Source organism: Carassius carassius, chromosome 43, assembly GCF_963082965.1.
Source record: "Carassius carassius chromosome 43, fCarCar2.1, whole genome shotgun sequence".
Taxonomy (NCBI): Eukaryota; Metazoa; Chordata; class Actinopteri; order Cypriniformes; family Cyprinidae; genus Carassius; species Carassius carassius.
The window spans coordinates 21,095,641-21,112,496 of NC_081797.1; the positions used below are offsets into that span (position 1 = coordinate 21,095,641).

The 16,856-nt window shown below is 39.0% G+C and overlaps 1 protein-coding gene, 1 long non-coding RNA gene and 1 pseudogene across 2 annotated transcripts in view; 2 read left to right on the plus strand and 1 right to left on the minus strand.

The window, feature by feature from the left end:
* The window catches only part of LOC132125468 (uncharacterized), a 1,183,551-nt gene that overhangs the window by 711,812 nt on the left and 454,883 nt on the right, over positions 1-16,856 (minus strand). The window lies entirely within an intron of this gene.
* The window catches only part of LOC132125471 (immunoglobulin kappa variable 3-15-like), a 444,765-nt pseudogene that overhangs the window by 177,490 nt on the left and 250,419 nt on the right, over positions 1-16,856 (plus strand).
* Positions 5,939-8,884, plus strand: LOC132125218 (uncharacterized). Its single transcript, XR_009426871.1, has 3 exons — positions 5,939-6,099; positions 7,898-8,101; positions 8,471-8,884. It is a non-coding gene; the product is annotated as an uncharacterized LOC132125218 (long non-coding RNA).

Genomic DNA, 16,856 nt, shown 5'->3' on the forward strand with positions numbered 1-16,856 from the left:
TCCATTCCAAAAGAAAAATGGGCAAAAGAAATCAAAACACTAGATCTTGACAAAGACAGCCTGCCAACTGAAAGAGCCCTAGGACTGCAGTGGTGCGTGGACTCTGACCATTTCCAGTTTAACATCAGTTTAGGCCAGAAGCCACATACCCGCAGAGGCATACTTTCTGTTGTAAGTTCCATTTTTGATCCCCTCGGGTTTCTTGCTCCTCTCATTCTCCCAGCCAAGCAGTTGCTACAAGAGCTCTGCAAGAGAGGCTTTGGATAGGATGAACCTTTGCCCCAAGCTGTAGTAGACAGGTGGGAAGAATGGACAAACAATTTAGAAAGAATAAAAAGCTTCAGTGTAGTACGATGTTTGAAACCAAAAGGCTATGGGACAACAAAGTGTGCAGAACTACACCACTTTGCTGACGCCAGTGAGAATGGCTATGGCTCAATAAGCTACATAAGACAAGCTAAGGAACAGGACATTATACATGTTACCTTTCTCATGGGAAAGTCCAGAGTCCTTCCTTTAAAGAGCATCACAGTACCACGTCTGGATTTGGCTGCTGCAACATTGTTGGTAAAGGTGGACAAAATGCTAAGTAGAGAACTACATCTACCCTTAAAGCCCTCCGTTTTCTGGACTGACAGCCAAACCGTAATTAAGTACATTAGAAGTGAAACTGCAAGATTTAAAACGTATGTGGCAAACAGGGTCTCGCTGATTCGGGATAACTCGGAGCTGTCCCAATGGAGATACGTAAGAAGTAAAGACAATCCAGCTGATGATTCCTCGAGAGGATTGAGTGCAGGCAAATTCATGGAGCAAAGGAGGTGGATGCACGGCCCGGAGTTCCTATGGAAACCTGAGGAAGGTTGGTTAGAGGTGAAGGCATTGGGCTCAGTGTTACAGGTTGATCCAGAGGTTAGGAGAAACACTACTGTGCTTTCAACAGTGGTGACCACTGAAACACCCACAGACCAGCTTATTTCATACTTTTCAAATTGGATTAGGCTACTTAAAGCAGTGGCATGGTACATGAAACTAAAAAAGGCCTTGAGACTGAGAATCAAAAAACAAAAGGGCTCTCCATCATATCAAGTCGTTACCCGCTCCCACAGCCAAAAGGCGAGCCCAAAATTTGAGGTTTTTAGGACCAAACCTGATGGACAACTCCTCACAGTGGAAGATCTCTTACAGGCAGAAAGGTCAGTTATCTCTTATGTTCAGAGGCAAGCATTCCAAGCTGAAATTGCAACACTGCAAATGACCCCACCTAAAGTGAAAATGAGCAGCAGGATCTTTAGGCTTGATCCTGTGCTAGATGAAGGCATCTTAAGAGTAGGTGGCCGGATGCATAAATCTGCCATGCCTGATGAAACCAAACACCCCTGTATCTTGCCCAAAGATTCACACATTTCAATTCTTCTTTTAAGACACATTCATGAACGCTGTGGTCACAGTGGCAGGAATCACATGCTCTCAGAGCTCCGTAAAAAATATTGGATTAGTAAGGCCAACTCTTTAGCAAGAAAGGTGCTCTCAAGATGTGTCATGTGTCGACGTTTGAAGGGCAAAGCAGGTGAGCAGAAAATAGCAGATTTGCCGCTAGAAAGAATCTTACCTGACCTTCCTCCCTTTACCAATGTCGGATTGGACTACTTTGGCCCGATTGAAGTGAGGCGAGGAAGAAGCAACATTAAAAGGTATGGAGTTCTGTTTACATGTATGTCCAGCAGAGCTGTTCATTTGGAAGTTGCTTTCTCCTTAGACACTGACTCATGCATTCACGCTTTGAGGAGATTTGTTTGCAGAAGGGGGCAGGTTAAGCACATCAGATCTGACAACGGAACGAACCTGGTGGGTGCTCAGGTGGAGCTCAAGAAAGCTCTGATGATGCTGGACAAGTCAAGGATCCAGGATGCCCTGCTTCCTGATGGAATCGAATGGAGTTTCAACCCACCAGCAGCATCGCACCATGGCGGAGTCTGGGAAAGGCTTATAAGATCTGTTCGTTACGTGCTGAACTCCACACTCCATCAACAGCCCATCGATGATGAGGGTCTTCAAACTCTATTTTGTGAGGTAGAGGCTATTCTAAACAACCGTCCTCTCTCCACAGTGTCCTCAGACCCATATGACCTGGAACTGCTGACCCCAAACCACATCCTCCTCCTAAAAACCCAGCCCATTATGCCTCCTGGAACCTTCCTGAAATCAGACCTTTATGCTAGACGCCGCTGGAAACAGGTTCAGTACATGGCAGATCTTTTCTGGCATAGATGGACCAAAGAATACCTTCTTCTACTCCAGGAAAGGCAAAAATGGACTGTAGTGAAAAAGAACCTGAATGTTGGAGATCTGGTTCTAGTGGTTGACCCCACTGCTCCTAGAGGATCATGGCCATTAGGAAGAGTTCTAGAGACCAAGCCTGATCGAAAGGGGCTGGTCCGATCCGTGAAGCTCCAGACACAGACTTCAATCCTTGATAGGCCCATTACCAAGCTGGTTTATTGGGAAAAAAAGTTGATATTGGCTGGTCGAAAGCTTGAATGAATGTATGAAAACAATCACGCACGACACTGATCGACACAAACACACACAACACTGATCGACACAATCACATACACAGCACTAAACGACACAATCACACACACAATACTGATCGACACAATCACACACTGATCGACACAATCGCACACACAACACTGATCGACACAATCACACACACACAACACTGATCAACACAATCACACACGACACTGATCGACACAAACACACACCACTGATCGACACAATCACACAAAACACTGATCGACACAATCACACACATAACACTGATCGACACAATCACACACAACACTGATCGACACAAACACACACAACACTGATCGACACAATCACACACAACACTGATCGACACAATCACACACAACACTGATCGACACAATCACACACAACACAGATCGACACAAACACACACAACACAGATCGACACAATCACACGCAACACTGATCGATACAAACACACGCAACACTGATCGACACAAACACACACGACACTGATCGTCACAATCACACGCGACACTGATCGACACAATCACACGCAACACTGATCGACACAATCACACACACAACACTGATCAACACAAGCACACGCAACACTGATCAACACAATCACACACAATACTGATCGACACAATCGCACACACAGCACTAAACGACACAATCACACACACAATACTGATCGAAACAATCACACACAGATCGACACAATCACACACACAACACTGATCGACACAATCACACACACACAACACTGATCAACACAATCTCACAAGACACTGATTGACACAAACACACACAACACTGATCGACACAATCACACAAAACACTGATCGACACAATCACACACATAACACTGATCGACACAATCACACACAACACTGATCGACATAAACACACATAACACTGATCGACACAATCACACACGACACAGATCGACACAAACACACACAATGCAGATCAACACAATCACACGCAACACTGATCGATACAAACAGACGCGACACTGATCGACACAATCACACGCAACACTGATCTACACAAACACACACAACACTGATGGACACAATCACACAAACAACACTGATCAACACAAGCACACGCAACACTGATCAACACAATCACACACAACACTGATCGACACAATCACACACACAACACTGATCAACACAAACACACACAACACTGATCAACACAAACACACGCAACACTGATCAACACAATCACACACAACACTGATCGTCACAATCACACGCGACACTGATCGACACAATCACACGCAACACTGATCTACACAAACAGACACAACACTGATCGACACAATCACACACACACAACACTGATCAACACAAGCACACGCAACACTGATCAACACAATCACACACAACACTGATCGACACAATCACACACACAACACTGATCGACACAATCACACACACAACACTGATCGACAAAATCACACACAATACTGATTGACACAATCACACACGACACTGATCGACACAATCACACACACAACACTGATCGACACAATCACACACAACACTGATCGACAAAATCACACACGATACTGATCGACACAATCACACATGATACTGAGCAACACAATCACACACTTTACTGATCGACACAATCACACACACAACACTGATCAAAACAAACACTCGCAACACTGATCAACACAATCACACACAACACTGATCGAAACAATCACACACAACACTGATCGACACAATCACACACACACAACACTGATCGACACAATCACACACACACAACACTGATCGACACAGTCACACAACACTGATCGACACAATCACACACACAACACTGATCGACAAAATCACACACGATACTGATCGACACAATCACACATGATACTGATCGACACAATCACACACTTTACTGATCGACACAATCACACAAACAACACTGATCAACACAATCACACACAACACTGATCGACACAATCACACACACAACACTGATCGACACAATCACACACAACACTGATCGACAAAATCACACACGATACTGATCGACACAATCACACATGATACTGATCGACACAATCACACACTTTACTGATCGACACAATCACACACACAACACTGATCAAAACAAACACACGCAACGCTGATCAACACAATCACACACAACACTGATCGAAACAATCACACACAACACTGATCGACACAATCACACACAACACTGATCGACACAATCACACACACAACACTGATTGACACAATCACACACACAACACTGATCGACACAATCACACACAACACTGATCGACACAATCCCACACACAACACTGATCGACACAGTCACACACACACACAACAGTGATCGACACAGTCACACACAACACTGATCTACACAATCTCACACAACACTGATCGACACAGTCACACAACACTGATCGACACAATCACACACACAACACTGATCGACAAAATCACACACGATACTGATTGACACAATCACACACAACACTGATCGACACAATCACACACACAACACTGATCGACACAATCACACACAGCACTGATCGACAAAATCACACACGATACTGATCGACACAATCACACACGATACTGATCGACACAATCACACACTTTACTGATCGACACAATCACACAAACAACACTGATCAACACAATCACACACACGACACTGATCGACACAATCACACACACAACACTGATCAACAAAATCACACATAACACTGATCAACACAAACATACACAACACTGATCAGTGAACAAACACCGATAACACAAAATAAATATATGATGAAGTTTATTGTGAAAAAAAAAGTTGATATTGGCTGGTCGAAAGCTCGACTGAATGTATGAAAACTTTAGGTTTTAGAAAGTTTTATTGTCAATCAAAATCAGAAAAGGTGAGACAGACCATTACACATCTAGAACATTTATTACCCATTGTATAACCTTTTACACTGATTAAACAAACCAAATTCACTTTGGAACTCCTGTGATACATGCAAAAATGTCAAAATAGGCAATGGTGTTATCTATCCATCTTTCTGTCTGTCTGTCTATTCTGATAATAGACTAAATTAACCACAGCAGACATATGGAATAAAATCACTGTCAAAAATAATCGTACGCAATTCAAAACATTTGTGTGTAATTTAAATATACTCGTGCGTAATTTAAAACTATTGTACGCAATTCTGTTTTTTGTCAGAGTTGGATTCCAAAATCTATGACCACGACAGTTTACAGATACGCGATTTTGTGTGTTTTTTAGAGTACAACTCTAAAATGTACGAATGTGACAGTTTACAGACACTGAGCTTGTTTTCACAATAGCTCTGTTACACACACGACATGCGAATTACGTCCACGAAGTGCGGTGTGCGAAACGACTGTCAAAAATACGTCGTCAAGGTCACAGGCATTACTATCCAAGGGAAGATGAATCGATTCAACGAAGTGCGCATGCGCCCCACCAAAGTTTTAAACCACTGGCGCCGAAATGGCGGATCAGCAGCCAAGCGCTCACACCTCGTCTCAGGTAAGTTAATTATTATTATATTTTTTTTTTATCCGACATGTTTAAGCAGGGGTCATCAAACTTGTTCCAGGCGGTCATGAGGTCGGAGCTAAACTCTGAAGGACACGGGCCCTCCCGGACCGAACTTGACGACCCCTGTGTTTAAGGGTTAACATTAGTTATAACTAATAACAGAGAGTAGCAATATTACAGAGATAGTATAGTAGGTAAGATAAGCTCTCAGAGTACATGTAACGTTAGGTGCTTAAAGAAGACAGTTGTTTAGGAGGTCATCGCTGCAGCCTGTAGAGCGATGAGATAGGGTTACATAAAAGAATGAGCAATTTTAAGTGCTGACTTCCTAACAGCCATGTTACGTGCACTGTACGTTAATACACAGGTCATGTTATATAAGTGTTCACTGTTTAAGTATTGAAGTCATATTTCATTTATCACTAATAGTCTAGTCAGTTTAGGTAAAAAGGTTGAACAAATTGCAACAGAAGCAGACTGATTTTGTATCAATATGTCCAGAGTAAGGAAAAAAAGCCCAGAAGAATCCCATTATGGGAAAGTTTCGAAAAAGACCCAAATATAGCCTATTCATTCTTTTTCTCAGGTGAATAGGGTAACATTTTTAACCTTTAGATATCACCATGCAAATGAGTTAATTACTTGCATCAAGACAAACAAAAAATGTATTACAGGTTTTTTTAATTGTTTGTTAACATGGACAAATGGTGCATAATCTAATTAAATATTTGCTAATTTGCATAAATACCACATCAGATCTAAAAATTGGGTCTAGCCAGGTGAAAATGTCTTGTTAAATTTTGTTGACAAATAACAGTAAAATACTTAATATTAAGATCTGAGTGGAACCCATTTAGGCTACCCATGAGCATTAATACAGAGAGGCAGGAAGAAATAATTTGGTTCCTACTTAGGCTGGTTCCTTTATTAATTTTTAAGAGATTATACTTGAGGCTGTTTCTGGGGGACGAGTCTGAGGCAAGAACATGAGACAATAGTAAGGAGAATGCAGAAGACAAAAGGTAGGCAAAATAAAAAAGTAAATCCCCAGAAACAGTCCCACGGACCCAACCCCAAACCCCATCTCTGCATTAGTAATTAATAAAGGCTGGTTTCTAAAGTACTTCTTCCTGCCTCTCTGTATTAATGATTATGGGTAGCCTAAATGGGTTCCATTCAGACCTTAATATTTAGTATTTTACTGTTATCAACAAGATTGAACAAGACATTTTCACCTGGCTATACCCCATGTTTAGATCTGTTGTGGTATTTATGCAAATTAGCACATAAATACAGAAAGAAATGACTGTGTAAGTTAAATTGTTTTTAAACCATTGATTTATCTCTATCAACATAATCACACACAATATTGTAGTAACAAGATGTTGTAATCTTTATTTGCTGGAAAATGACAATCAGTCAAGTTTGTGTTTTAAGCACATCTGACACATCCCTGAACCTGAAATGTAAAGCAGAACGTGCTCCACTGGCAGGTTATTGTAGAATATGTAAGCACACTGCCATATGCATAATTTATTTTTGCACTGTTAATCAATTTTACATTTTCACTTAGTGCAGGTTAATGTAAGGAAGATACTGTACTAGGCTACAGATATTTAAATCCTTTTTGTATGTACTCCACTTCTTCACTGCCTGACCATCATCTTAATGCAGTTCAATGTTTTTATTATTTTTTATATCTAAAACACCTTGTTCAGTAAGTATTTAGATGTTTTTCATATCTGTCACGGTCTAAGCATGATCTGTTTCTGTTGTTCTGATGAAGGAAGCTTGTGTTGGGGAGGATTCGATGTCTATTGAGGCACATGTGAATGTGTTATAAAGTGAGTATCAGAAACACATCCAGACACATGGACTGTCAGAGACCACACGGCAGGAACATGCTCCTGGAGACGCTGAGAAAGCACGGAAGGAATGTCTGAGGAGGATGCACTCAAAAAAATACACATACTTAAGGACACCTGCTGGAGTGAGTATATATATATAAAAAAAAAAAAACTCATTAACTGTAAAATATCTTGTTTCAAATCTTTTCAGGTAATATTTGATTCTTCTGTACCTTTTTAGCCCATTTGTTAAAAATGTAAAGCAATAGTTTTAGAAAACAATGTAAGATTCATCAGTGTGTACAAGAAGATGAAATGCATCGTATTGTGAACCTTATACATTAGCTTCTGATTGTTTCTGCAGTTCTGCAGTGTATGTAGCTACACTGTCTGAGCCAAAGAGAATGCAACAGAATCTGATGAATCTGAAAAGTGTTTTCTTTTTTTCTCGTTATTATTATTATTATTATTATTATTGTTGTTATTCTTTTTATTTATTTATTTTATGAAAGGGGGACCCGGCTACACCTTTCCTACCATACACCTGATGGATACTGACTGTAAAATGGCAATCACAGGAGGAGGGCTCAGTGTGGTGACAGAAGATGGAATAGATGTGTGCCAGTGCACCAGCCTTGATGAAGCCTTCAAACAGCCTTTTGGATGTATTTTGCTTTCAACATTGCATATCCACCACACCTGAGAAAGACACTGACTTTCCTTCAGAGGCACATTGTGAACATTAGAAGATGGAGACAAGCACTGTCAGTAACTTTACTCTGAATGATTTGCCTCTTGTGTTAGATCCTCATGCCTTGACTGTACCATTGCCCAAAGTGCACTCGAAGGACATTCACTCTTCTGAAGTTAATCCAACATGTTGGAGTGGTACATGCACATGAACCAAATAACTTGCTCTATTCTTTTTCTATTCTATCTGTTTTCTTTTTATTTATTATATTATATTATTATTATTATATTATTTAAAAGCCCTTGCTACGTGTATTGTGTTAACCTAACTGAGACTTGTTATAGCTCTTATATATCATTGCTCTTTGTGTTGTTTTTGATTGCTTCAACTCTGTCCTCATTTGTAAGTCGATTTGAATAAAAGTGTCTGCTAAATGAATAAATGTAAATATTATAATAACCTGTGGTATAGATGAGTGCCAGTCAACTTTTTTGTGATGTGAGGAAGACATACAGAGTGGAGCTGGAGCTCAGCAGATGTGTGATGGCTGTAGATACTGTGGTCTTGGAAAGAAGGGCATCTTCACAGCTTTCTATTCAGACAAAAAGTTTGCTGGATTCTGTTCTATGGACTGTTACTACAGAATGAATTAATGAATGAGTGGTTTATCTATCTATCTATCTATCTATCTATCTATCTATCTATCTATCTATCTATCTATCTTTTTACTTGAATTGGTGACTGAAACTGAAAGCTAAATAAATGTTTTAGTGGATAAAGCTGTGTCTGTTTGCTTAATTGGTTAATGTCACTTAAAACAAGGTTACTAAACTTTTCTGACTAATTTTTAAATTTATTAGTTTTGTTTGTTTTTTTACTAATTTTTCAGGCAAAACCTAGTTTTCTAGTGTAACACTTTACAATAAAGTCTCATTTGTTGACTGATGTATACACTAACATTAACTATGAGTAATGCATTTGATACGGTTTTATTTAACTTTGTTAGTTTATAAAAATACAGCTGTACGTTGTTTGTTCTTGTTAGTTCACTAATGTTAACAAATACAGCTGACTTTAAATGACTTTAACTTAAGAACATCAAGTGCGACTAACTGTGTTAAGAGACGTCTGTATTCTCAAAAATAATTGTAATCTGTTTTTGATTATTGATAAACTAAGACCTAAACGTGCGGCGGTGATTACGTCAGTAAGCCATTTTGAAGGTACTTTCGAAAGTAATTTAAAATAATATTATTTACATCATTAACGCTGTTTTTACATTGGATAAATTTCAATTGGTTTTATAGGATTATGTGTTTAATTTATCGCTTTCTATTAATCTATAGGCCAATAGCGATTAAGAGTATGACTCTTCGTTGAATCGATTCATCTTCCCTCGGATAGTAATGCCTGTGACCTTGATGACGTATTTTTGACAGTCGTTTCGCACACCGCACTTCGTGGTTGTAATTCGCATGTTGTGTGTGTAACAGAGCTATTGTGAAAACAAGCGCCGTGTCTGTAAACTGTCACAGTCGTACATTTTAGAGTTGTACTCTAAAAAACACACAAAATCGCGTATCTGTAATCTGTCGTGGCCGTAGATTTTGGAATCCAACTCTGACAAAAAACAGAATTACGTAAAATAGTTTTAAATTACGCACGAGTATATTAAAATTACACACAAATGTTTTGAATTACGTACGATTATTTTTGACAGTGATTTTATTCCATACAGACACCACTACATCACAAGAGACCACATGTGAAGACTATAAGTCACCCTCAGTGGTCTTAAGATGCATGCTAGGCTTTTCTGGCATGTAGCTAGACATTGGAAGTATAGTTCTGTATGTAGCTGAATAAGTGTTTGTATGTTTTAGCATGTTCCTAGGCATTTGTATCATGTTGTTATGCATTGTTAGCATGTAGTTTACCTATTCTTGTATGTTTGTAGATGCTATTCTAGACTGAAAAATTTCCCAAGATAACCACTATATGGAGTCAAGGTATATTTGTGTTGTTGATATAGACTACGTTGAAAAGAGTAATGTTCACTGTGAAGCTTACACTGTGATATACCTTAGAGAAAACAGAGTTGACCATTTGATTTTCACCTGTAAGAAAAAAAGTATTTTAAAGTTGAGGTACAGTATGAATTTACACGGATCTAAAATAAAATACACAGACAAGATACTTGTCAAATCTATGCAGAACTTTACCACTAACTACCATTTTAAAATTCGAGACTGTTACTGACAGAGAGAAAGACTTTAAACAAAAGAAAAAAAGATCTCACAGCAAAGTGTTAAGGCATCTCCGTTGAGTTGACCTCACATCACAGCTGACACAGTTAGAATGAGGCTCGGGAACAGTGTTGCCAGATTGGAAATATCCAAGTATCGTACCAGAAGTTCAAAATTATCGTATCTGGAAGAAAATTATCATACACTAGTCAAAAGAGTTATTTATCTATTCTAAACCAACAACATTTTGATACGACCTGCAAATTACCACAATAGATAACAAGGTGTATTGTTGGACGGAAGCAGTGAGATAAAATACTATCCCATTATTTTCAGTGACTGTCTGCGTCGTGGCGCATATTAAAACATATTAAAACTATTTTTAACACTTGCTTTGTCCCGTCCAGTGAAGAAGGAATTTAACCGTTTCTGCGTGGTGCATCTGAGCTGCTGTCATCGGAAACCTGCGTGTTGCTAGATGTTGAAGAAGTTCTTGCTGTCTAGGACCGCAACTAGTGCTTGTTGGCTTTAAAGGAGCTATGTGGAGATTTTTACTTAAAAAAATCTTTAAGATAGAGTTTTCATTTGAACATGTATGAGCCAACCATGATGTAAAAAAAAGAATGACATCTCGACTGTCCACCACGGTTGCCTCTATCAGCCTGTAGGCTCAATTGTGTTTGGAGGAGTTGGCCCGAATTGGCGCGAAAATTCACAAAATGTGACGTCATGCGCGTTCTCGTCTACTTGGGCTTACAACCGTACGGCACGCCAGCCATTATAGTAAGCAGCGGCAATAGTGTTTTTAAATGGACTCTGCGGATGGAAAGAATCGACCAGCCTCCGGCACAATTCAGACACCCACGGACACTCCTCGTAAGTTAAAAAAAGAGCGTGCGCACTGAGAACGAGCATGAGACTGGCTGCAGTTTCTCTAACGGCCACTGGTGTCAGTAACGGTTAGAAATTTCAGAACCTACGCAATGCTCCTTTAAAGCAGGGCACTCTCCTGCATTCTTAACACACCCTGAGGTGCACACAAACGCTTTTATAGTGTCTGTAATGAGCCGATTTCGTGTATGAGTAAAGAAGCCCTATGACTGCAACTAGCATCATTTAAACTTTCATAGAATTCTGAAAATATAGTACATTACGGGTATTGATCGTACATCGTACAGAGTTAAATATTATCGTACAAATACGATAATTATCGTACATCTGGCAACACTGCTCGGGAATGCTTCGGAAAAGCCACGCCTACAGCCCTGCCCTTTCTAGCGCTGGAGGCGTGATAGCAGCATTTAAATGTTAAAATAATTAAACTAAGTAGTTTTTTATAAATAGACATCAGTCCTTAATTAGCTAAAAACGTTATATCCATTTAAACATAAGAGCAATTTTACTTTTAAATGATGTAGGCCTATACGATTTTTATTTACTTTTAGTCAAAAAAAAAAAGTCATCTTCGGAAAAAGTGTTATTTGTTTTTACTTTATTAAGTTAATTAATCTACGACTTGTCTAAATCTAGACTATTCCATCGATAGATCTTTTATTTTTATCAATCTTAATTTCTCAAGCTATGTCAATTAACACACACACACTTTCCTTCGGTCAAGCTTGTGTCGCGTTATCTAGTAAATAAACCAGAAATATGTAATTAAAAGTACTCAGTTTAACAATATAGCAGGAAAGAGACGTCATCTCAAGCATCGAAACGTGAATGTGTCTGGCATCTGGCGTCTGTGTGATTACTGACCTGTGCATATCAGTTAGACATCAAGCGGTTGTAAAACATCTAACGGTTTTGAAATGCTTGTAACTCGATTGTGAAACTAATTTCAAGGGGTCTGTGTCATTTAACAGCCCAAAAACCCATCCACTCAAAGACACCAATGTTCGTTTTAACAAGATAGAGGGTGGTATATATATATATATATATATAGGATATTGTTAGTTTTATTTTAATTACATTTATTATTTTTATTCACGAGGTGATTTTTCAAACACCAATGCAAACATGCCATACAAACACACATACCTTGATTTTTCAACCCTCAACACACACACACACGCACACACGCACAAATATACAAAAAGTATAAATACACGTAAATATACCCAAACATACAAATACAAACACATGTACAAACCAGCCTACAGAATATGGCTTACAAACAATCTCTCTCACACACACACACACACACTCACACACACTTTCCTTCTGCCGCGCTTGTGTCGTGTTATCTAGTAAATAAATCAGACATATGTAATTAAAAGTAACCCATTTAACAATATAGCAGGAAAGAAATATTTCGTCTCAAGTTGTGCATCGAAACGTGAACGTGTCCGGCATCTGGAGTCTGTGTGATTACTGGCTTGTGAAACTAACTAATTTCAAGGGGTCTGTGTCATTTAACCGCCAAAAAAAAACATCCACTCAAAGACCACAATGTAAGTTTTAACAAGACAGAGGATGGTATATATATATATATATATATATATATATATATATAGGACATTTTTAGTTTTATTGTAATTACATTTATTATTTTATCAAGCATCAATGCAAGCCTCAACACACACACACACACACACACACACACTTATGAGGTTTAGAACTTATTAAGACTTTGACTTATTGACTTTTAACTTATTAAGATCTTTGATTCTCCAATGTAAGACGGAATAACTTTTAAACGCAAACGATTCACAATACTTTGTGGGGAGAAACGCTAAACAGATATCATCGCATTGATTTTGGAGTTGTTAAAAATCCGTGCACTTCAAACAATCGAAGTTAATGCCGTATCTACCCCGTCGAGATGAAAGGCCGTCTTTATGCACCAGGATATGTGATAAAGGCCAGACGGTGTCTGGCATAGATCATGGCGGTAACAGATAAAAAAAAAAAAAAAAAAAAAAAAAAGTGAAGTTTAGGGAAGTCGTGGCCTAATGGTTAGAGAGTCGGACTCCCAATCGAAAGGTTGTGAGTTCGAGTCCCGGGCCGGCAGGAATTGTGGGTGGGGGGAGTGCATGTACAGTTCTCTCTCCACCTTCAATACCACGACTTAGGTGCCTTTGAGAAAGGCATCGAACCCCCAACTGCTCCCCGGGCGCCGCAGCCATCAGCATAAATGGCTGCCCACTGCTCCGGGTGTGTGCTCACAGTGTGTGTGTGTGTGTTCACTGCTCTGTGTGTGTGCATTTCGGATGGGTTAAATGCAGAGCACAAATTCTGAGTATGGGTCACCGTACTTGGCTAAATGTCACTTCACTCACTTCACTTTTATGTGATAAAGGCCAGACGGTGTCTGGCGTAGATCATGCCGGTAACAGATACATTCAGTCAAGTTGTAAAAATCATATACATAAATCAACGTTATACGTGTATGAGTATTAAAGATTTATGTTTTTAGGGCTTCCTCTACTGAAGTTTATTAGATTTTAGAGGTGTTCTCAAGAGACGCCCACAGGGCTACCGACCTTTAAAAACTAAACGTTTTGTCATGCTCATTACCTGCAAATTATCTTCAACCCGTGCTATGTTACAAATCCAACAATAAACAAAACAATGGCAAACAACTACCAGGGTGATTTTTTTATATAAATTATTTAAATATATTTTTAAAGTGAATATTTTTTTAATGTCTCGTGGGTAATCTCTAGGTGGTTTTGAGAATCAGGATTTCGATGAAGGTTTGGAACAGATCCTTGAAGAGTTATGTGAGTATTTTCCAACTTTATTTTATTAACTATTTAATGTCTAATAATAAAACCGATAACTTGCATAACTAAAGCTGTTGTCGACAATCAAGCGATGATAATTCCTCCAGAAAACGTTTCACAAGAGGTTGTGATTAGTACCGAATCACAACACAATCTAGGACACGTCACGAACCCCGCAGGCACTCTGGTTGCCGAAGGACCTTCTCACAACCTCCCAGATGTCTCAAGCGTTCACACTGAAGTTAGCGTTACATGTAGGCCTCGTCACTCTGAGGGTCAGGGGGCAAAACGGTCGAGGCTACCGGAGCGGGAAACGGATGATATTCCGACCACCAGTCGTTTAAGGACTGTGGAGAATAATGGTTATGGAATAAATGGCAGAAAATATTGTTATTGAGTTTTATTTTTTGCGTTTTATTCAACAAAATAATAAAACCTTTATCAACATTTACAGAGCAAGGATATGACGAAGGAGGACTAACAGCCTGGACCGATTCGATGGTGAGCGCCTGGGATCGTGCGTCTTTTAATGATTCGGCAAGCGAGGAGGAGACGGAAGAGTTACCTCATGAAAATCCTCAAGAACTGTTCCGTGAACATGATTTAAATAGAAGGCTTGATTATGATATGCTTCGCCGTGTTAATCGACAGTTTGACACACTTGTCGATTTGAGCGGTCAAGCATTGTCCTATCGGAGTGCAGAAGAGATCGTTGGTAATGCACAAAGTGATGTGGTGTCGATTTTGAGGAACATCATAGAGTGTCAACAACAGCACAATGAATCCTTACGTCACGCGGCTGAATTTTGGAGAAGTTGCCACGAACAGCTATATGGTGAATTTCGGCAGTTTCAACAGCGCATGAGCGGGTACCGGGAGAAATCCATCAGGAACAAGTCGAACAAAATTTATCTGTTTATGCTCTTACTCTGATCAAGGAACGTTTAAATCTTATGCAAAGAATGTTATCAGATTTGTACCAGCGTGTTATGCGTGATCGCCCTTGATATGCATTATATTGTTGTTTTTTATTATTGTTATTAATAATTTTTTTCGGCATCGATTCGTTATTACCACCGAATATTTCTTACATTATTGTTTGTTATTGACAACGAGTCATTATTATAGTTAGTTATTTCTTACATTTATTATTGTTTTGTTCTTGGTAGTGAATTATCATTATCACTAATTTCTTTAATTTATTAATATTGTTTGTTGTTGTCATTGATTTATACCGTATTGCATGTTATTGTCTCCCATATTAGGTGTTGTTTTACTTGCGGAGAAAAGGTGTTTTGAATTTATACCTGCTGTATGTTTCTGTTTTTGTTATCTGGTTATGTCACATTGTGAATCGGTGTTGGTGTTTTCAGGAGTGTGCACGCTTGTCTTTAAAGTTGAAAAAAAGTGTGTTTTCAATTTAAAAATAAATAAAAAAAAACAATATTTCAAAATGAGTAGTAAAAGATGTCACGATGATTTACATGCCCACATTTCAGAAGATGATCAGAGATCATTAAGACCCAGATATGATTTCCAAAACAATACAGAACAGTTACGTGAAATTATTAACAATCATTTACAGATTTTACCGCCTAATCCTCTTAACATGATAGATAGATTACATGAGCTTATAGACGAACAACACGAATGGTTGGGTGCAGCTATAAACAGCGATGATCAGGTCGGTGCAGGACCTTCTAATAATGACCCCTCAGGTTATGATCCCACAGCTCCAGATATGGGTCTCAGTCAGCCTTACATAGATAGACTAGTGAGAGAAGGAGGTAGTGTGGGTGATTTTACGATTATCCCAAGACCTCGATTTAATGGTTTAGAAATTCGCAGAACTTAAAATTTTTGTGAAATAGCAACAGATGATTTTGCAGCTTATAATATATTTGTACAGGGTATTTTGAATGAGATTGTTATGCTTTTCAGATTATTAGTTGGTGAGTTTTTTTGTTTTAACATCTCTCTGCAAGGTGCAAGTCTCCCCACAGACATTAATGCCGTTCTAACACCTGATAACAATCACGACGTTAATGTATTTGTAGACCAAATCGAATGAACCGTTCAAAGCAATACGGATGTGAGTTTTGATACCGCTTTAGAGTTATGTATCTCTGTAGCGCGAAACAAAAAAGGTGGTGCGCGTAGGAAGATTTGGCAGACCAAATCTTATTTCGGGCTCATTAAATGCAGTGTACTGCCCACATGTAAACTACTGCAT